Source organism: Equus caballus, chromosome 1, assembly GCF_041296265.1.
Source record: "Equus caballus isolate H_3958 breed thoroughbred chromosome 1, TB-T2T, whole genome shotgun sequence".
NCBI lineage: Eukaryota > Metazoa > Chordata > Mammalia > Perissodactyla > Equidae > Equus > Equus caballus.
In genome coordinates this window covers 165,750,635-165,772,621 of record NC_091684.1, presented here as the reverse complement: position 1 = coordinate 165,772,621, position 21,987 = coordinate 165,750,635, and the positions used below count along the sequence as shown (strand labels likewise).

General features: G+C 37.0%; 1 long non-coding RNA gene across 1 annotated transcript in view; it reads right to left on the bottom strand.

Moving 5' to 3' along the window:
* The window catches only part of LOC111768345 (uncharacterized), a 90,788-nt gene that overhangs the window by 66,432 nt on the left and 2,369 nt on the right, over positions 1-21,987 (bottom strand). Inside the window, exons 2-3 of the long non-coding RNA XR_002800618.2 lie at positions 1,364-21,744; positions 773-1,148 (exon numbers count right to left, since the gene is read on the bottom strand). This is a non-coding gene — a long non-coding RNA (uncharacterized lncRNA). The remainder of the gene's footprint in view (positions 1-772; positions 1,149-1,363; positions 21,745-21,987) is intronic.

The following is a 21,987-nucleotide window of genomic DNA, read 5'->3' as shown; positions in this document are numbered from 1 at the left end:
AGTGAATCCTATTTACATGAGGCTGGTCCAATGAAAATCAAAACTCGCATCAGCCTGTGAAGGAGTGAGAACGTCCCGCTGCTATTCAAATTGGAAACGAACCAGTTGGTAGGCTGAAAGTTCTGACTCCTGAGCATGACTTGTTTGATGAGAATGAAGTGTGCCTTTTGGTTCAAACCTCTTGCTTTGGTAGCCAGCCACACGGAGAAATATGCCTAGTGCACACTGGCCTGTTTCTGTCTCTTAGAAGATGAATCAAAGCCCTTTTAGTAAAATGCGTTTGGAACATGAATAGTGAAGCTCCCTTTTGTGTCAGAGCTGCTTTTGGGGATGAGATTTTGGCTCTCGCTTATGTGCCGTGAAGTCAGAATTACACTGGGTTGGTCTAAACCCTACAAGTCATCTCTAAAGTATAGTATTTTTGGTACTTTGTACACAAACCTATTCATTAATACGTATGTAAAAATGTATATTGCGTACAACATGGTTTGGAATATAATAAAGAGGGTTATATAGTAGGAAAAATACATTTCTTTAAACACTGGAATCATGTGTAGGAGAATGAGAGGTTCATACAAAAGGCTAAGAGAACTGAGATCAACAGAGGGAACAGTACATTCACATCTCCCATCTCATGTTCACTCTCACTAACTGGGCTGGGGGCAAAAATCTCCTATGCTGCTTATGTTATTCTCTCTCTCTCTTTGACAAGCATATATGACATGATTCCACAGTCTGTGCTTTCCCCTCACTTTTCTAATGGTTCCCTTACCTGCTTGCAGGACTTCAGCATTAATGCTGTCTTTTATATAGAATATCCTAAAACACAATGGCGCAACTTGGTTGTCTTCAGAGAGTCTTCGCCTTGCTTGTACAAACCTGGTCATCAGGACTTCTAGAGTCCTGTTTAAATCAGGTGAAGAAATAGAAGGTGAGGCCCATTTTAGAGAAATGGAGATAGACGCGCTGGAAGTAGAACTGGATGCCACAGCTCCACATTCGATTTGAAAACCCTCGGATATCTTCTTCAAAGCCAAATGCCTCCTGCTGAATGGTTCATCTGCCACTGCAGTGATGTACCACTCAATCGCAGCATCTCTGGAGAGATGGGGAACTCTCTCTACCACCAGGTCATTGGCACGTTCTTCCTAGAAATAAAAGAAAATAATCAGGATGTTGATGTTGGGATGGATCTGCTATATTTCAGAAAACTTATTAGTTTGCATATACACATTTAAGTACATTTTTAGTAAATTAAATAATTACGTAATAAATGGAAACAGGTTGAAATACAGGTGACAAAGAATTTTAGTTTGCTAGCTATTAATTAACTAATTAATTAATAATTGTTGCTCATAATTACCTATATAAAGTAGGAGTCCTATTATTTATGTTTTCACTTTGAATAGGTTTTGTATCTCTAGTTTAATGTCTTCGGTAAAAACCAAGAGATCTAAAAAATTTTAAAATTACATTATAAACATATGTGGGCAGATATATTCAATTCAACTCATTACTCTAGTCCTTACATGTCACACAACTGAAATGCAAAAATATTGAAGTTTATTTACCTCATAATTACTCACAATTAACTCCTAAAGGGTACAGCACATGATTTGTAGTCACTTAGTTTGTGGCGTCCTGCTCTCCATTGACTAGTCACAATTCAGGATAATTACAATAACTTAGCTCTTAGAAACAGTTTACTCTTGTATACCTCTGCATTTCAGAAAGACTTTTATGAAGGAAGAAGAATGTTTTTATGTTGAAGAATGCAATTTGTATTGTATGTAAGAAAAGTATGCCCATAACTACCATAGTAGGTACCTAGATTTGTTTCATCCATTTGTAATGGATTCATGAAAATCTAGTCTGTGAGTATAGGAAGGAGGGGACCAGTATGGAAACCTGGGCTATAACAACATGACGCTTTAAACAACTCAGCCCATCTAAAAGTAAACTGGCCACCTTCCCTACCAAACATTCCTTCCTCAACTTGGGAAATGTCATCCATCCACTCAGTTGTCCAAGGCTGGAGAACTAAGTCTTGTCCTTGTCTCTTCCATCTTCCTTACCAACTTCTCCCCACCTCATCCAAGCAGCCACCAAGTCTTGTCATTTCTAACTCCTTAATATCACTTCAATATACCTATTTCTTTCTGTCCCTTTACTTCTACCTTAATTTAGGCCACTGTCATTTATATGTTGCTTGGATTTCTGTAAAGCTTTCCAACTGGGCACCTCAATTCCAGTCTTCTTCAATCCATTTGCTATATTCCAGTCAGCGTAGTCTTTTTCTAAGATATGTCGGTCCCCCACTCCCTTTTTTTTAAGCCCTGCATGCTTAATATCATTCAATAGCTTTTGATCTAATGCTCAAACTTCATGGCTTGGCTTACATGGTCTTTTAGGTCTGGCCTCTATTTACTTCAACCAACTCTGCGTGCCCCACCCACACTCATTGCTGGAGCCAAGAAGAATTAACAGCAATTCATCCAACTCTCTGGTCTCTCTAACTTCAGTTTTGGAATTCTCTGCTCCCTTGATACAGAAGATGCTGTTCCAACTCTGCTTGGTTTAATCATGTCAACATTCCTGGAGGTTAGACCTACGTTTCACTGAGAAAGTCTTCTCTGACTCTCTCATAGTCTCTTAAATGCACTGTACACGCCCCAATCATGTCCATTCAGCATTCAACAAATATCTGTCTGGTGTCTGCTGTATGCCAGGTTGGGATATTTCCCTGAACAAAACAGAAGCAGATAAAGATCCTTACCTCCATGGAGACTGCATTCTTCTCGTAGCATCATGGCAACTTACCTTACTATTTTCCTCTCTTCTTCACTAGATAAAGGTAACTTCTCCTGAAGTTACTGTATTATCATGATTGGCACAGTGTCCAACCAGTAAATATTTGTTTAAAGAAATGAATAAACTATCAAATGCAGAGCAAAGAAATGCCAATGTATTTCTTTTAATCTTAGGCCGTTATAATTACTTTGAAGCCAGGAAAACTTGTTTAGAAGTAAGAGAACCCAAACCTTTTACATTATGTGGAAATTTGGTGAATAAACATATGAACATGTCTTCAAAATTATATGTACCCTTCTCTCCCCTTAAACTTGCTTTCAATCACTGTTATCTAGTCCTTATATAACCTCTTTTGATTTCTAGTCCAATCTGCTCATTTTCTGATCAACACAGTCTATAATGGAAAAATCAGTATCAAAGACACACCACTAGATGGTCTTCTAAAAGGAAAAATAAAAGTATTTGAATAATAGTATTACATATACACTTTCTATGGACCTGAGATTACTTAGAGACAAGATATTTTTCTTGCAAATCTAAAACAGCCACATTAAATTCTTAAGCTGTTCTTCAGAATTGGAAAAAAATATCTCAAAGACAAGGAAAGGGTTTTTTGATGTTTTGAAGTCTCACTGATTTTCTTTTTCTCTAGGGAACAGGAAGACCACAGCAGTATTTTGCTTTTGATAAGAATCTATCAGATGGACTTGAAAATTCAACAGTTAATTACTCTTAAGATGATCTGAGGTAGGAAGAAATGTTAAGGTGACATGTAGAGTTTGGGTGTCTAACATTCAGTATTCAGATCTCGTAATTCCTTTGCAAATGAAGTATGATTAATAGGTGATTTAAAAAAAATGTTCACTAAAATTTTCTTACCTGCCTTCTAAACATGTGCATCCTTATATAAACAGGTTTATTTTTTCTGCCTCCTAGGTGCTTTATATCTACACATCCACACTATTCTTTTCCAAAGCATTGTTGGTTGTTTCACTTTTGTAGCGATCACAAGTCCTCTTGGTATTAGTGACTTATACTTTCCTCTTCTTTGTGAGTGTGGGTAATAGCCTTTTTGTATACCAATTTGCTTACACTGCAGTCCATGCTGGTAATACTGTACATTGCCTGACCTCTGAATGGAAAAATAATAACAAGTTAAAACAGTCATTTTACCTGAAGTCGATAAGGCCATAACACTCACCCTGCTTTCAATTCACGTGCTCAATTTTCAGCCACTCACTCTTGACTTTGAGAGGAAGGAATAATGACAGGTTACAGGCACTTTATTTCAAAATTCACTCACAAAGTTATTGACAAGCATTTTTCACAGAAACAGCTCTTCTCTCTGACCCTCGTGAGCTGTTTACATGAAAAATGCTCTTCCGTGTAGATTAATGAGAGTGGAACCTAATTCCATACCAAACATGCAGCAATTGCTTTAGCATCTCTGTTTTTGATATGGGAACAAAAATAGGGATAATTTGCCTCAAATTGCAGTCACTTCAGTCATAATAAAATCTCAGAGAGTACTGTTTGCTTTCAACTTTCATTAGGTAAGCTGGGGCTGTTATTAAGGTACCAGCACATAAATGTTATATTAGCACTTAACAGAAGCATAGCATTCTCCTCTAGGAGATAAATTCTACCCTTGTCAATATAATTCCTCACTGAGTGCAGTAAAAGAGTTTGAAAAGATGAAATAGTGAAGCTTTACAATAGAGGAAAGAAATACCTTGTTCATTCAAGCTTAAAGGCCATTTTGCTGGCCCAAGGTGCTAGGGTACTGTTTAGAAAATAAGTCTCAGGAAAACTCTCTTAGGTCAAGTCAAACACTGAAACAAACTTTTAGACATGTTCTCTTTGTCCGAGGTTGTTAAATCAGTTACTTTAAATTTCTGAATGCCTTTAACTGTCATTTCAACTCTGTGAAGAAATATAGGAATTTAAGGCCAAGAGGGAGTTTATTTCCCGAGAGCAAATGATAATCATTCTGTGTAAACCACTGTGCACACAACACTCACGTGTTTCTTTCTTTCTTTTTTTTTTTGAGTACGGTAAGCCCTTTTAAAACGTAAGGTATTGTGTATATCGTTGTGGTGGAGCTGTTAAAATTAAATCCTTACTCTTACTACTATGTCTTTTAGATACTCTTAAAATAACTACATCCAATTCAGGCCTAAGAAAAGTGCTGTCACACTTACAGAAATGAGGGCTGTTCAGTCATCTAACATGGAAAAAGGAAGTGAGGGGCATCTAAAAGCCTGGCTGTTGCTAGGCCCACCTCTGCCATTGTCCGTCTTCTTTCCTAGCCTTTCAAAGCTCTTTATCACACCGTTATTCAATAGTTTTAAGGTCTTTTAAGGAGTCGATTGTCATTTGGATTATTTAGCAGCCTTAATTACACAAAATAGTCTATTTTAACCACTGAATTCAGACCATCATGATTTTCAGGTGACAGAGGAAATGTAAAAGTGACTATTGTCCCTCTTCATTTGTAAAACACACAAATAGAGAAACAACATATACGATTCTGCCTAAAAATGTTGGTGATGAGAACAGTCTGGCTTAAAGTTATATTCATAAGGTTGAATGTGTTTGTATTTGCCAATTAATGTTACTATTCTATTAATCTGGGAAGTCACTGTCATTCAGCCTTTCCCAGAAGGTTGACACATTTCCATCCAGCCCTCCTTATGTCCCCTGCATTCTGGTAGTCCTGAAAATGGTCTGCAAATGTTCACTGTGGCCAGACTGAAGGAGAAAAGGAGCGTTAAGTACATTTCTGCTGAGACTTCAAAGTCGTGGGCTTAGCCGATGTCCATTTGTAACCCAATTTTAAAATGGTAGTTTCAATATATACCATTGATAATGAACAAAACAGCAGCTTCCTCTTCAAGACCAAATTAAAATAATTTTCAATCCATAATTATGAAGTAATTATCTTTTTCTTTAAAGAAAACCACAACATAATTTTTTGGGTAAAATGAAAACTATCGTATATGTTTGCAATTTTATATACTGGCAAATATTGTATATGGAAGTTTTTTTTTTTTTTGAGGAAGATTAGCCCTGAGTTAACTGCTGCCAATGATCTTTTTTTCACTGAGGAAGACTGGCCCTGAGCTAACATAGTGTCCATCTTCCTCTACTTTATATGTGGGACGCCTGCCACAGCATGGCTTGACAAGCAGTGCCATGTCCACACCCAGGATCCAAACCAGCGAACCCCGGGCTGCCAAAGCGGAACGTGTGCACTTAAATGCTGCGCCACTGGGCCGGCCCCTGCATATGGAAGTTTTTAGTTGGTTTCAAGACTTAGAAAGGTTTTTGTGTGTGTGATATATATATTTTAAAAATAAATTTAGGGTCAGAGCCAGCAGCTTCTCAATCATATCATTGAGTGTAAACTCAAATGGACTTTAGAGAAAGTAGTAGGGCCCAACCATCTAATTAAAGCAAATACTCAACTATAAGTTCTTTAATAAGAGAGAATACATTCTACATATTTTTGAAGCCTCAGCAGCCAGCATAGTGCCTAGTACCCAATGAGCGCTCAATAAATGTTTCATGCTAACACTTTTCTGAGGCAATTTATATCAAATTTCCAAATGCTTGTTCAATTTGACCCCAAAATTCCAAGTTTAGAAATTTATTCTAAGAAAATAACTAGAAACGTTCACAAAGTAAATAATTGGGGCTATATTGGATGTTTATCACAGTGTTACATATAATAGCAAAAATTGGTAGCAACCAAAATACCCAACAATAGAGTATTAGTCAAGGGGCTGACCCAGTGGCATAGTGGTTGAGTTTGTGCACTCTACTTTGGTGGCCCGGGGTTCGTAGGTTCAGATCCCGGGTGTGGACCTAGTGCTGCTTGTCAAGCCGGGCTGTGGTGGCATCCCACACAAAATAGAGGAAGACTGGCACAGAGGTTACCTCAGCAACAATCTTCCTCAAGCAAAAAGATGTTAGCTCAGGACCAATCTTCCTCAAAAACATACACACAAAATAGAGTACTAGTCAAATACTTTATAGTATATAATATAATGAAATACTATACGACTACGAAAAACCATGTTTTCAAAGAACATTTAGTTGTAAGGGAAAATAAAATATATTATGTGGGAGAAAAATCAGTTCAAAGACTAACAGGTACAATTTTAATGAAGTGGATAGATAATGTAAGGGCGCATGTATTTATTTGCACATATATACACATATGCATACATATCTGAATGAGACAGAACAAAATTATCTGTTACAAGGGGAAAAAAAACACAGGTTTCTTGCAAGCCTCTGCTGGCTCGTAAAGCTAGAGGATGCTAAGATGGGTCCTTTACTTACTCAATGGAGAGATCCATGTGCGGGCACAGAGAGGAGAGGCTGGAGCTAAGAACAGGACTGGCTCTGGGTGGAAGGACCGATGAGAGGCAAGGAGTTGAGGCAGTTGGCAGTCCACAGGAATTAGGGGCCTGGCAAAGAACCCAGATGTCTAATGGAGATTTTTATTAAGTTTTTCTGTGGAATGTGTATTGTATCCTTCTCCTTTGCCTCCTCCTGGAAACTCCAGCAAAATCTCCATTTTTCTCTTATACTTTGAAAGGGAGCTTTGCTTTGAGCAGGTGACTAAGTGCTGACTCCTGCTCAGGGGCAAGGAGCAGGTGTGTGAGGCCCAGTCGCATCTGGGATATCTTTATGAAAGAAAATGCACCCAAATATTAAACCGTCGTTCGCTTTGGGGAGAGAGGGAAGATTTTCATTTCCTTCTTTGTACTTTAATGGATTTTCCAAATTTCTGTAATGCATGCATATTACTATTATAATCAGAAAAAATGTTATTTAAAAAAACAAACTGATGTAGAGTAAATGATTTAAGTGAATAAGCCACAAATGAATAAATTTAAAAAGTAGTAGCTTTGAGGAAGACTTTAAAGCATATTCAAATGGAAATTGCTCTAATTTACAATGACTATAAGAAGCCTCAGGGTCTCCATTCTGTCTTTGGCTGCCCTTTGAAATAAGACACTTGGTTTTAGAATACACACACACACACACACACACACACACAGACATATATTTTTGCTGAATGAGTTTTAGAATGCTTAATTAGTCAAATAATAAACTTGTCTACTTTGTTTCCTTGAAAAAAGAAAAAGATGAATCTCATCCTTTCAAATCAATATTTTAGCAAAAAATTTATGTATTACTTGTGTTCACGATGAAGTAGACATTGAAAGTAATTTTAAAAATTCCATTCCTATATGTTTCCCATTAAAAAAGGGAACATAGCAAAATACACACGTGCATTTAAGTGACTAATGGATGCAGTTGTGTTAGCATTGCTCTTTTCCAAGTTGTCACTTGCAGCGATTAAGAACCCTGACATGAGCCAAAGTAGGGCTCAAATCATGGCTCCACCACTTACTGGCTGTATGTTGTTTGGGCAGTCATTTAACTTCTTAATTTCCTCATTTGGAAAATGGAGATAACACTAATTCCCATCTCAGTGTCACTATGAGAAAAATATAAGCATTTTTAGATTGATCTAGATGATCACTTTATATTCGGGTACTGCCACATGTATTTAGGATCATGTTTACGTTTGTGTTGATGCTAGCTAACATCTGAAGTACCTACTGGTTAAAGTGGTCATTTGGCACCAACGTATGCAAACATGGACACTAAATATTGCGCTCATTCTTCTGGTGTTCACTATTCTTGCCCTTGGAGTCTTCTGTCAGCTACAAAGACAAAACTCGGCTTTGTAGTCAAAATTCACCATTAAAGTAATAGAGTAAGACTTTAGTTTCCTAACTTATTGAGATTATGATTTGACATTAGGAAATTATATTGCAGTGGAGTAATGTACTACTTTGTCTTACGCTAATAGGGAAAGAATTAGATGGACTTAATATATAAATGATGCCCTCGTGCCAAGTAGAGGACAAATGATAACACGACATTCTGCTCAAAAGAGGGTTTTACAGTAGTTCACGTAAAGAGAAATAGTGGGAGAAATGAGTCATCACATGTCACATTGCAGAATAGCTACACCGGCTGGAAAAGAAGTCATACCATAGGAGTCAGCATTTCTTTGGTTAGGAGATACATCACAGGAGTCCTACCTTTTGGGTATTAATTTGCAGTAGCTCATTAGCAGTTGTGTAGAAGTAAATACATAATAAGATATCTTTGTTCAGTGATATTTCTTTATTAATCAATGTTAGGATTATTAAAATGATTGCCCTTTGAGGGGCTGGGCCAGTGGTGCAGCAGTTAAGTTTGCAAGTTCTGCTTTGGTGGCCCGGGGTTCGCCAGTTTGCATCCTGGGTGCGGACCTACACACCCACTTAGCAAGCCATGCTATGGCAGGCGTCCTACATGTAAAGTAGAGGAAGATAAGCACGGTTGTTAGCTCAGAACCAATCTTCCTCAGCAAAAAGAGGAGGATTAGTAGCAGATGTTAGCTCAGGGCTAATCTTCCTCAAAAAAATAAACAAATAAAAGTAAAAATAAATAAAATGATTGTCCTTTGAAATAAAACTGTATATATTTGTGACTAAAATCAATTATAGCATGTTTTACAATAAAGTGATGCTTTTAATTATAGTTGCATTAGTTTTGTAGGTTTATTTTTATTTAACTTTCACATTTGTTTCAGTTGTATAGTTGATAAAAGCTATACGTAAAGGAGTTCATAGCTAGTTTTATAGGTTTATATGTAAAAGTAACATTATAACAAAATAATGCAGGCCCAAACTGGACATCTGCAAGAATTTTTTCCTACTTTCAAGAGCAAAAAGTTTGAGAAATGCTGTCTTAGAATAAACTGCTTTTCTTTGCAAAATGTTCCAAATCATATCATTACCAAAAATAATGTGCAATTTTGGCTGAAAACCTAATACATTTGGCTTCTACTCAAGAAGCACGATAGCTTTGTGGGCTTATTATTGGCTAAGATGATGAGAGTGGTGAGGATGACTCCGCAGATCTAAAGATGATGATCCTACCCCCCATCAATGGGATGCGCGCTGATTTATACTGGCCCATTGACAATTTTCATCCAGTTATGATAAATGACATTCATTTGCAAGTTTCCATTTTTACATCTATTAAATAGACAATACCTATATGATTATCTTAGAAAGTTAAGGTGGAGAACAAAGGAATGTGTGAAAGTACTTAAATAGCTAAATCCTAAGGCTATACAAATAACATGATAATTATCACATTAAAAATAATCTCAGGGCCTATTTACTCTTTGGGTTCTTGTTGTTTGTGTTTAGGTGATCAGGTATAGGTTATAAGCAGTTGTGTATATGTAGTACATTAATTCTTGGCTAAAAAAGATACTGTTGCTAAAAACTGTTTGTTTTCAGAGGCTACATATCACTAAAACTTTGGCACCCATTAGAGGAGCAAAGAAGCTTTCAAAGCAAGAAATACTGTTACACCTCTTTGATTGATACACATAGAGTGTATGGGTGCAGATGCGCAATGCAAAACGAAGACTCTGCCTCCTAAAGCTGTAGCCCACATTACAGAAGGAGCTGAAACTCCAGCTTTACCACCTGAGCTTCTGCTCTTGAATTGATATTAAGTAACCATATTACTCATTATAGCCTTTAATCTCCCTTGCCGATAGCTTTTAATTTTTAAACAGCCCCACTTTACAAATCATAGCCTCTTTCATGTGTTCTCCTGGCTAAAGAATTAATTTTGCAAGCAAAATATCTAAACAGTAAGCATAATAAGAAGGAAACAGGTTAAAGCTCATTAGCAGCAGGGAGCAGATGTAGTAAAACTCTTCCAGTTCCCCTACATTTCCTTCTCAGCGGGGCCGGGCACCAAGCTGTGAGTCAGTTCTATAGCACAACGCTTGGCTGCTGTTTCAGCAATTGCACCTCTATGGCTTCAAGTGTAATACCAAGAATTCACTTTGATTTTTGATTTTTCTTTGCAATAATAATGTCTAAAAGGACCCTGCAGAGCTCAGAATGTGAAGTTAAGCACCAAGTGCCAGCTAATCAGGAGAATATAAGAATGTAATTGATAAGAAAATAATTATAGATTATGAAGTCATTTTATCTTTAAAAATATTAACTTCTTGACAAAGAGAGGCTCCACAGTTTGGATGAAATCAGTAATTGCTCAAGTTAAACTTCCTCGAAATATCATGCAATAACTAACGTTCGGGATAATGATTGTTATACAACTGACAAAAGATAACCATGTAAGGACCAAAGCAATACATTGATTATGATATAAACTAAAAGCAAATCAATTGTTAGAGAAAGCACAATCTCAAATTATTAAGCTAGGCTTTCTTCCTTCATGTGCAATGTTAAAAGAGAACCATCTTTTAGGAAACATAGCAATATCAACCAAACTAAGGTACCTATGGAGGTGAATATTAGCAAGGCTTTATTAAAAAAAATTTTCCTAGAGATTAGAACTGTTTCCTGAGCTAAAAGTAGTACTTACATAGGCCAAAACACTGTTGGAGAGATGAATCATCAATATGATTCACCTGCTGGATTCTGGATTGTTAGGACACAATTTGTTCAGAAAAATGATGATCTCCTGTAGAATCCAATTCCACAGAATTTCTAGTAAATCAAAATGCAACAGATGTAAATGCAACAATCTATAAATTTATCTACATATTCTTACAACTCTGTAAATTACTCTAAAAGCTGATACTCTGTGTTTGCTGTGTTTGTGCAGATTTAATTTTTGCAATGGATTCATTCAGCCAAGTCTGATAGACAGGACACTTTCAGAAGAATGACGTTAACGGTGTTCCAGGACAGCTACTCTAAATCTTTCAAAAAAGAAAAAGAAACTTAGAAGTACACTTACTGGGAGAGTGGGAATGCACATTCTGAGTCTTCTAGGCTACCAAAGTAATCTCAATCCTCCCCCTGAAAAGTAATAGTATTGGCCTCAAAGCCTGGAGCGGATCTAAACCTACAAGCAAGGGTTAAACTTCCCCATTTCATGAAAATCCAAATGGCAAGGTCAAGAGGATCATAACAGTATGAAGGAGTTAACCTAAAAAAAAATCATCCATATACTAAGATTGATTGATTTCTCTGAATTGCTTGACCCATTTCCACTGTAAAAGGAGGAAAATTGTGTTTCCTGACATGTCTCCTCTAATGCAAACATTCGTGTGTATCTTCAGAGGCAACTAGGTCTCGAGAGCTTATATCAATTAGACCATGCCTTGGGAAACCTGGCTTAATTCTTCAGACTCAGTAGGTTGGAGATAACATTTGAAGTCATGATAACAGCCACCCAGGACTTGTGTGTCCTTGAAGTGTACACAAGACAGTGAGTCACTTTGTGTTATCATTACTTTACCGTGCAGTTTCAATAGCTCTAGAAACAACCGAGCTCCCTTAGAAATCTCCAGCATAGATCCTGTGGGCAATGTAAGGTTTTCCGTTGGAAGCATGGAACTGAAAACTTCCAGGGGATTCTGCTTTTAGGTTTCCTTAGAAATTGACTAAGAGTAATAGAATTGAACTGAAAGAGAAGATAAATATGTAGAAAAATGCACAGAAAATACTGCTCTAATGGGGCAGAAAAACCCAATCCACAACAAGTGACTCAAAAAATAGTGCTCTCTACTATTCTGTAGGTCTATAAAACATGGACAATTGCTCACATTGTATCTACCTTTTGGGATAATTTCATCTGGGTTACCTGTCACCCTAATTGAAAATCAAGCGACAAGAAAAGAGCAATAACTACGAAGTCCATGAAAGCAGCCAGACCACCAGGATTGAAGAGATGCTCATCAACACACAGTTCTGCTGACTGGTCACGTGTGAGGAAGAGACAACAGCAGGATACTCAACAAACTGGAGGACAGTGTTCTGAAGTGTGATATTTCCAAACAGAGAGGGCAGAGAAATGCTTTAAATTCCTATTGAAGCAGAGCCTAGAGCAATCTGGAATTAACGGTGGAGGACTCTGACATTAGGTGACAGAGCAGCCTGGTATGTAGCTACAAGGAATAGAGTTGTTCTTTAGTAAAAAATGTCAGGCCGATTATTGCCCAGAAGGTAGAGTCGCAAATAGAGATGAACCTTTCAGGTAGTAACTGCTCCCATATAAATGACAACTTTCACATGAAAAGTTCTGAGTGCAGAAAGTATTAAAGATCATAGAATTATAAAAATGCGGGATTGGACAAAGCCAGTCATTATCTGTTCAATCCTCTCATTTTGTAGAAGGGAAACTGAGTTCTAGACAGGTCTGCCTTGCCCACCAGTCAGAAGCAGAGTTAGCACTTGAGTCCATGTCTCTGGATGCCTGGTCTAGCCACAAACCATACCCACAATACATTTTAGAAGCCCCAGCTTTAAAATAGAGGTGCAACCTCTTAAACTAGAAGAAAGCCTGTACCAATTCCTTTCTATCTTCAGAGAAAATCCAGGGAGGAGGCAGTGTACAAGGTGTGAAATCTGTACACTCAATTAAAATCCTCAAGGGATTATTAAATATCTGACCCTGACTTGAATTTCTAATCCAGCTTTATGATTTTTAGTCCACCGCAAAGGCCTATTTTGGTCTCGAAGTGAACTCAGAGGTCATATTGTCCAATTCTTTCATTTCAAGGAGGAGGAGCTCTCAGCTCATTTCCACATATGTAGACCTTTCTACTCTCTCTATAAAGACATTCACTGGTACTCATGGCAGGAAGAATAATTTAGGCAGCTAGCTCTTCTCTAGAATTCCCACCACTCTGCTCCTCTCAGTTGAGTGGTGCATTTACAAATTATCAGTTGTCATTATTCCATTCTTGCTTGGAATATGCTTGGCTGGAATTGTTATTGACATTATGTACTTTTAATCCTATGGAATATGAATGTGAGACAAAGTAGAGTTGTTTCTATAAAACTTCAGTTGAGTATTTTGGATAGGCTTTACAAAAGTCAGCTGTTATTAAAAACATGCTGTCAGTGTTGGTGAGGATATAGAGAAATTAGAACCCTTTTTCACTGTTGGCGGGAATATAAAATTGTGCAGTTGCTATGGAGAACTGTATGAGGGTTCTTCAAAAAATTAAACGAATAAGTACCATATGATCAGAAATCCTACTTTGGGATATTTATCCAAAAAAATTGAAATCAGGATCTCAAAGACATACCTGCATTTTCATGTTCATTGTAGCATTGTTCACAATAGCCAAAAGGTGACAACAACCTAAATGTTCATCGACAGACTAACAGGTAAAGAAAACATGGTGTACACATACAATGGAGTATTATTCAGCCTTAGAAAAGAAGGAAATTCTGTCATATGCTACAGTATGGATGAATCTTAAGGACATCATGCTAAGTGAAATAAGCAAGTCACAGAATGACAAATACTGCATGATTCCACTTATATGAGGTACCTAGAGTATTCAAACTCATCAAAGCAGAAAACAGAATAGTGGTTCCCAGGGACTAGGGGGAGGAGGAAGTGGGAAGTTGCTGTTCAATGGGTACAAAGTATCAGTCAAGCAAGATGAAAAAGTTCTAGAGATCTGATGTAAAACATGGCGCTCATATTTAACAATACTGTAATGTACATCTGTTAAGAGGGTAGATCTCATGTTATGTGTTTTTTAGCACAATAAAAAAAATCCTGTCAATTTAGGTGTAAAAGATTGGAAAAGTTGTTAAAATCTAGAAATATTCTGCACTCAGATTATTTCATAAGTGTCTTTAAGTTTTTGCTCCTCTTTATAGAAAAAGGAAAACAGAAATTATAGATAATGCATTGTGAGTAAGACTTACGCAAGAAAGATAATATGCAACTTGGACAAGATATGCCAAGACAAGGTTTAAGGCCTACACCAAAAGATCAGTGCATTAACGTACACTTATTTGTTTAAAGTAAAGTGTTTTAGGCCATGTGTAGTTTATTTCTTAATGATTTACTGATTTAAATAACTTTTTCAATCAATACCTTAACTATAGGTCCTATGCCTAAGTTATTAGTTAAGATATCAGAAATCTTCATTTATAATGCATAAAAGATGATTTTGGCCTAAAAAGTAAAGAATAAGTTTGATGATTTGGTCACTTCCACTATAGTCAAGCTGTTTCTTCAGTTCAGTAATTGAGGGCCTGCTTTGTGCTAGGTACCATGACAGGCATCTCATTATGTGGTGTGGAAGCCACATGAAATTTTGACTAAAACTTGGGTTCAAAGTCTGGTACTATAATATCTACCTTATTAAATTTCCTAGAAGATTAAATAGTAGCTACCTGATTAAATAGGTGCTCAGTAAATATCAGTTTCCCCAAATGTATCACTGCATTGACTTACCATGATAACTGACAGGTGGGTACCATTATCCTCATTTTATAATACACAGCTAATAACTTGGAGATCCTGCATACAAACCCAAGTCTGTCTAAAGCCTGTGTTCTTCCCACTACAGGACACTCTTACATTATGTTCTAATTTTGAGTAGGATTCCATTCTGAATGATTTAGCCTGGTTGAGTTGCAAATGTACTGCCAATAGCTGAATGCTTGATATATCTGCTAAAAATGAACTGGACGGAATTGCTTAGTGGTATCCATCTATAAGTTGGGGGATAGCTGCCAGATGCAATGGTTTAAATTTCATTAGTGTCTAATGTTTATGTCTAGCTGCTTTTTTGGGGGAGAGGGCAATAAATACTCGGGTTATCCAGCTGTTTAATGGATCTGCTTCTTTTATTATGATTTTTGATTTATTATATTTTATGATTGAAGGAGTAGTCATACAAGATAATTTAATTAAAAGTTTAAAAGAAAGGTGTGGCAAGGACACAGTTCTCCTTTTCACTAGTTAGAATTGGAATTCATGATTTCTGTCCGCTCTGATTTCAGGAGATTTGAAGAAGCATTGAAAGCCTGGTGTTAATAACAAAGTGCTATTCTTATTAGGGTCTTTATTGTTCTGATTTACCAATCTGAAGATCACTGTCATGGCTGGAGAGCATAGAAACAGAATAGGATGTGGACAATGACATCCTTTTCCTTCAGCTTTTAACTTCACAGCAGCTTCTCAAGCAAGGAGATGATCACTTCTTTGCTCTAATTTTTACTCTAAAAGCTGCATTTAAATGGCTTGTCATGATTAAATATTTTAGTATTGTCACCAGTTTCAGTTCATGCTACACTTGAGTTTTTCTATCACTATTCTCATGTTTGTACAACAAAGGTATTTGTCTTAATTTCCCTTTCTCCATTTTTCACACATTCCTTTAGCTTCTGAGAGTGCATGCTATGATTTAAGACCCAGGAAAACCTCAAAGCTGGAATTATCTTTTAAACCTGGTATTATCTCTCCTTGTTTTGACTTCTCCATTGTACTTTGCAGCATTGACTATGATTTACAGTATATTATATTTTCAAATTCCTTGACGGTATCTTTATAATATTTTTCCCAAACATAGTTTGTTCAAAATTTTGATGAATTTCAAGATGTGTCATCAATCACTTTTTAATGAAGCAAATAACAAGCAAAAATGTAAATTCAATGTAATAAGCTGTATTTCATTGTGTGTCAAAGGCAGTTTACATCAAACTGACCCATACCTTGAGGTATATCCCCTTGTCATAAAATCAACTAAGCCCCACCTGGAGACAATCCTTTTTCCTTTTCTCTTCCACTCTAATAGCCAAGTCCTTCTATAAGAAGCATCCCCAGGAAGAAGAATGAAGCATCATTCTACCTAAATGGTGATCAACCAACCACCATTTTTGAAGGCCTTCTCTGCTTAAGCAATTGTACTTGTCATTTTGAAATTCTATGAACGTTTTCATTTCATAAATGATATAATTAAAGATTAGCATGGTTAAGTAACTTGCACAAGATCACTAAGAGGCAGCACAGAGATCAAAGTTCATCTTAAGTCAAAATCTGTGCTCTTCCACTAGGGAGTCCCTCCTGGACACTCACTCTTCCCACTGCTGGGATGGATGTGACTTCTGAGAAAGCTAGTGGGAATAATTTGTATAATTGATTTATGCCCTCCCTTATTCTAGAAAGGATTTAGGACGGGGATGAAACACAATCATGTTCTCTGCTATGATGCAAAAGAATGGGTTGTGGATCATACAGCCCATTTAAATCCCAGGACCCTACTTGATAGCTGTGAGAAATCTGTTTCCTCATTAATAAAAGGGAATAATATTACCTAACTCTCAGGGCTATTGTGAGAACTACAGGAAGCAACACGTAAAGCTCCTGGTACAGTGGCTGGTACAAAGTAGAGATCATAATAATTAGTTCACTCTTCATTCCACCCTACCCTTTGGTTGTGACTTGCCTCTCTTTAGGTGGTAGTCCCATTTGAAAGCAGAACAGCTCTATTTCCCTGTTGACAATTACTCTCAAGTTTAACTATCATTTCCCCCAGGTATGAACAACTGTTAGTTCCACTCCAAGGTTTAGGAAAGGCCTTCAGTGACCATATTCTTTTTGCTGCTTAGGATGGGCCATATAACTTCCTTGGGAGTGAGCTTGAGTATTGATCTTTATAGAGTTCTTTGCTGCTTCTTGACGTATACTAAGATACAGATAATTAATTGACACTATTCTATAAGGCTACTGAATTTAAATATTTATAGCAATCCTACACAATTTGTATACATCTGTAACATCAATATCATTGATTTGTTTATTCACAGAGCATTTATTGAGCACCCATACATGCCGGGCATCATGCCAAGAACCTATGTGACAAACATAGGAATGAATATAAGGCAGGCAAGGTTGCTGCTTTCCAGAAACTGCCAATCGGGAAGAGGAGAAGGAGACAAAGATGTAAGTTAATGCTCATACCTCAAAATGATATATGCTATTTTGACTAATATGAAAAGTTCTACTAGATCAAAGAAAATGCTTCACACATTTATAACACTAAATTCTTATCTTCCATCTCAAAATTAATATTAATAACAAGGACAAATATAATGCATGTGTTGAAAAAATAAACATAATATCTATGATTAATATCTGAATAGTAAAATATTTGCATAAAATAACATTATTGAAATCTCCCATTTCTAAGAACAATGCAAAGACAGAGAATTTGGGACCCTCACTATATTTGGTTTTGTTAAATGATCCCAATTTTATTAAAAAGAACAGGGATTTTTCATTTAACAAAGAAAATAATATCAACAGACATGTAAACCTAAGAATTAATAATATTTGGATACTATTTAACTTCTGCAATTATTATTTAACAATTTCTCTCATATAAATTCAGCTTCACATTTTTCTCTCCCTTTTATTTTTGGCTTTCACTTATTAATCTAGACGGTCATGGCAGTGGTTCTTTGGCAGTGATGCAGGTGGTTTCATGAAAAGAATACGAGGAAAGTGTTTTAAATAAGACTCTTCAAAGAAGGACCATTATCATATACATATTTTTCAGACTAAGAAATTTTAGGGTTAGAAGAATGCAAACAGTTTTGGTTTAGAAATCACAGCTAGAGAATTAGCTGGGAGTTTTCAAAATGCATCTGAGGAATTTTTTTCCACCTCATGGATAATGAAGAAAACATCAAGAAAAGTTAAGTAATTAGTCAATGTTAAACCAGTATGTGACTAGAACAATGACACGCATTTGTGAATAAGACTTTCAAGAAGGGAAATCAAAACACAAACAAAGCATATTGTGAATATGATAAAACACCAAGAAGAAACAGGAAACAAATAGACATGGTTCAAAGGAGCTCTCAGCAAATGGCGAGCCACACGCTTTCTTCATACTCTCATTTTGATGTTTAGTCTTCATCAGGAGTCTAGATTATAATTGACTTTTGCTCAGAGCACCTAATATGACACAGTTCAAGTGAAGACTCTGATGCCAGTCAAAGAGGATGACAAGAAAACCTTGTTAAAAATACTCATTTACTTGTTAGCGGAGTTTTCCTATACACTTTTTTATGCTGCCCTCTAGGATTCATTTTTATTTATTTCCTCCTAAGGTTCCATGTCCTTTATGACAGTCTTCTTATTCATGTTGCCCAGAAATGAAAGAGCCTGGGGTTTCCTGACACTGGTGCTTTTAAGATATGCTCTATTCCCTGGTTTTGAGCAAAAGTCAAAGGAAAAGATAATATATGATGAGTACAGGGAGACCTGAAGCTTGACAAAGGATCTCCTTCTTTCTAGAGAGTGAAAATACCTCCTCCTCATTAGGAATAAAAGCCCAGAAGCCACAAGCTGACATTAGCCCCTGCAACCCCAGAATTCTTCAAGTCGTCAAAACACACAATAGCCCTATAGTGTTTGAAAGCATGAAAATTTCTCATATCCAACAGTAACCTATTTTTCTGGTCATCCTTTTGTTCTAACACAATGCCCAGCATGTGTTCATGTAGTCAAACGTACCCACCATTTATGTACCTGCATATAGGATCATAAAACCCATTAATTTCAGATCTTGTGAAAAGTCGCTAATGGCCAGTGCAAACTTAAGGGTTTCACTTGTATTATTTCATTTAAACTTCACAGCCACAGTATGTTGAAACACTATTAATATAACCATTTTACGGAAGAGGAAACTGAGGCTTAGAAGGAAAAAGTCAAAAGTTTGGGTAAACAGACACCAAAAGTTTTTCAGGCATTGAACCCACATTCAAAGCAGAAGAAGGTCAGATTCAAGCAAGGGAAACAAGGAAAGCTAAAGAGGCTAAAATGTCCTCTTATCCCCACACAACTGCCTTGAGTCTATACATCCAGTTTCTTATGATGGGTTGTGTACAGGTTTGATACTCAGCCAGTATTTACAGGTAAGGCTCCAGAGATTAACAAAATATTTAAAAACTCCCCTATAGGTTGGTAAAAGTACCCTGGCCACACTGGCTTCTCACCCAGGATGTGCTTGGCATAGCAACTAAAGGGCGAATGTCCAGGATTCCAGAAACCTGCTCTAACTCTGACTAGCTGATGCCCGTGCCAGTCAGTCTCTCAAATCCTTGCCTCCTGGGTGCTGTTAGTGGCTCCCACAGGGAGCCCTGCAGACTGGCTGCCCCTTGTCCCTTTTGTAGGTGTGGGAACTTCAGTCTCCATGGGACTCTGGTTCTGAGGGAGCCAGGGAGAGACAGAAGAATCTGGAAGTGTGAGCAGGCTGGTGGACCAGCAGTGGGTGCTGTAGTAGATGTTAAATGTTTTAAATATCAGTTTGATTGGGAGACCTGAGAGAAATGTAACTATTGACACCATGAGGTATTCTTCATTTAATAGAGTAGGGTTCTCAATCACGTTTATAATGGGATCCACAGGAAGAAAAACACTGGTCTCTAAATGCAAACATGAACTTTAAGGTAAAACAGTAAAAACAATTCTCAAAACATTAACAAGAATACTGTGCTATGCTAAATAGATCAGAAAATAAGATTATCACAAGCGAAAATAGATTATAGTGTCAGAAACTCTGCCAGTTCTAGTGAAGAGATAAAAATCCCTAAAGCTTTGGCAATTTGTCATTTTCAGATCAATATTAATCATTTACTTAAGTGATGGGGCATCCTTGGTAGAGATTCTAAGCTTAGTAAAAAGGGTGAAGTTCTTAAATCCAGTAAAGTTCCAAATACTCTTTAGCAGAAACAGCTTTCTACCTGCCCCATCCGTTTTTTGTTTTTTTTTTTGAGGAAGATTAACCCTGAGCTAACATCTGCTGCCAATCCTCCTCCTTTTGCTGAGGAAGGCTGCACCTGACTTAACGTCTGTGCCCATCTTCCTCTACTTTATATGTGGGACGCCTGCCACAGCATGGCTTGACACACGGTGCATAGTTTGCCCCAGGGATCCAGGCTGGTGAACCCCGGGCCACCGCCGTAGCAGAACGTGCGAACTTAACTGCTGCGCCACCCGGCCTGCCCCCTGCCCCAACCGTTTTTGAGGAGGCAGTGGATAGTGAGGTACTTATGCTGGGAGAAGAAGAAATGACAAGGCGTTGAGAGTAAAATATTAGCACAAACCTCCCAAATTCTGGGTAGTTGATCTTTAGAATAAATTTGTAACAATTTATGCATTCTTTGACTCTGAAATTTGATGGTGGCTTTCTGCCATGTCTGAGCTTGCTTTATAAGGCACTTGACAATGTGTTGAAAAGAGGTTTGCCAAGTTATTTGTGTCCTTGCCTTTTTTTCCACACCACCAGCAAGCAAGTTCTAAAGGGTGGAGATAGCATTGGCACTTAAGCATCCATTGGATGGACTTGAATTTATAGCATTGTTTCTAAGAAAACTGCATTTTGAGTTCAAGCAACTAAGTTATAAGCAAAGTTCTGGGAAACTATTTTCAGGTAAATTGATTATTACTTGAAAGTATTACCATCTTCAACTGCGTACCTCCTTTAAATCCAACATCTCTTTGGGATTCTTAAATGAGTTATCCATTGTTTTTGTACTTTAAATTTTTTGAAATTATACAATGAACTTATAACTTAGTTACCACCAAAGGTTAAAGTGCATTGGACTTCTCTCTTCAAAGGCCCAAACAAAGAATCCCTGGACCCAGTCATAATAATTCTTGTGAACATAGTCCTCCAAAATACAAGGAATGTTAATACTGTAATTCACAGTAGAGCTTTGCAATCTTTAATGTAATAAAATGCAACCAAAAACTCATATGACTGGAAGAATATTGCTGTCTGGTGTTGAAATGGATCATTTAAAAAATTGGAACTAAGTGCTGAACAGGGAAATCCACAATAAAAATGGCAGCAGTAAAGGGAAAAAGCAGCTTTCATAAAGAATGTCAACATTTCCTTTCATATGGATGCTGCTTGCTAAAATATGTTAATCTGATAATTTTGATTTACTGGTTTTGCTTAATATTTACACAAGGCCAATCATGTAGAATTTTACATCCTGTAGGAGACATTCCATGGATTTTTGGTTTAATCTCCACCCCCTAAAAGAGAAAAAGAAATTGATTAATGGTTGTGGCCAGGGATATGACTGCTATAAAAATGAGACAAGACGGTTACACATTCCTTTTGTAAAGTGCAACTAAAGCTTCAAAAGGCAGCAATGAATCTTATTTTACACATGGAAAATGCATACATGCCTGAAGTGTGTGTAATCGATCTATCTCTACTTCAGGAGTTCTAGATATTTCAGGATATTTTTTGAATTAAGGCACATTATCAGGCAG